Source organism: Rhagoletis pomonella, unplaced genomic scaffold (genome assembly GCF_013731165.1).
Source record: "Rhagoletis pomonella isolate Grant_MI unplaced genomic scaffold, Rhpom_1.0 Rhpom_scaffold_00002, whole genome shotgun sequence".
Lineage (NCBI taxonomy): Eukaryota > Metazoa > Arthropoda > Insecta > Diptera > Tephritidae > Rhagoletis > Rhagoletis pomonella.
In genome coordinates this window covers 45,618,972-45,620,610 of record NW_023458556.1, presented here as the reverse complement: position 1 = coordinate 45,620,610, position 1,639 = coordinate 45,618,972, and positions in this window count along the sequence as shown.

The following is a 1,639-nucleotide window of genomic DNA, read 5'->3' as shown; positions in this document are numbered from 1 at the left end:
ACGAATATGAATACCAATACGAATATGATTATTAATATAAATAAGAACATAAATATGAATATGAATATGAATATGAATATGAATATGAATATGAATATGAATATGAATATGAATATGAATATGAATATGAATATGTATATAAATACGAATATTAATATTAATATGAATATGAATATAAATTTGAATATTAATATCAATATTAATATGAATATGAATATGAGTATGAATAAGAATATGAATAAGAATATGAATGTGAATATCAATATCAATATGAATATGAATACATATAAAAATCAATAAAGGTCAGATACGAGTAAAAGTACGAATACGAAGATGAATCCGAGTACTAATATAAATGCAAACACGCATACTAATTGGAGTAAAAGTACGACTGCAGGTATCTCAGTGCATCTTAATGTTGTCACAAAAATAGAGGAAGCAAAGTACATATAGCACACCATCTTCAAAAGGAACACTAAGGGGGCTGTATAACAAAACCCTTAATCTAATGTACTTCCCGACCGTGCGCTCGCGACTTTAGAGTATCAATGATGTCAGATTGATTGGCCTGACGACCTGATTTTCTCCAAAGAGTGGGAAAGCGACCAAATGCTAGACAGGCCCTAAAAACTCGTATTAAAGCCCATATAAGCCGGTCTGCCCCACACTTTACCATTGTCCTTCACCATATTTTTGCCTGCGTCATGAATTGACCTGTTACCCGAAAAATGAGTTTCCAAGAAAGTTCTGTATGTGTCGTAGGTGATTAATATACTAGATATGCAATAGCAGCAATCTTGCCTTGAAAATAAACAACAGCTTTTGTTTAACATTTAAAATACATTTATTTCCACTTGAATTTCCCTTCCCCTCTTCTTTCTACCTTCGAACTTTTGGGTAACACATTGTAGCACTCCATCGACGAAACACAAACGACATGTTCACCGTCAATGTAGCTTTCCAAACCAAAAGGCCACCCACACACGAGTGAGCCAATTTCAAATTTCACTTTAGTACCCACCATTCGGGTGGAATCAAGTAAAGTTTGAAAGCTCGTGCATGGCTGGAGCATTCAATGGGCCAGTCGCAGGATGAACGTGCAGCTCGCAATGGAATTGCTGCAGTGTGTGTTTGTTGTTTTGTTGTTTTATTTTTGCTTTGTCGCTCTCTCATCTTCAAAATGCAACGTACAATTTGATATTTGGTACATTTGAAATAATGTTGTGGGAATAATATAACATTCTGGCAATATCCTGAGCGCCACTAGACAATTCTTCATTGTATTATTGTTTTAATAAAGTTGTATTTGTTTTTGTTTTTTTTTTTTGTTAACTTCTTCTGTTGTATTTTATGTTTAACCAGCCTTTCTAATACGGACCAAAACGGTCTGTCTGTCACTGCTTATATTAACTAAGTGATTTTTATACCCGAGCGCACTTGTGCACAAGGGTATATTAATTTTGTTCACATAACGGTTGTTTGTAACAGCCAAAACGAATCGCGATAGATATAGACAAATGTATACATAAATGATCAGGATGAAAAAAGAAATCGATTAAGCCATGTCTGTCTGTCCGTCCGTCTGTCCGTCTGTCCGTCTGTCCGTCTGTCCGTGTACACGATAACTCGAGCAAAAATT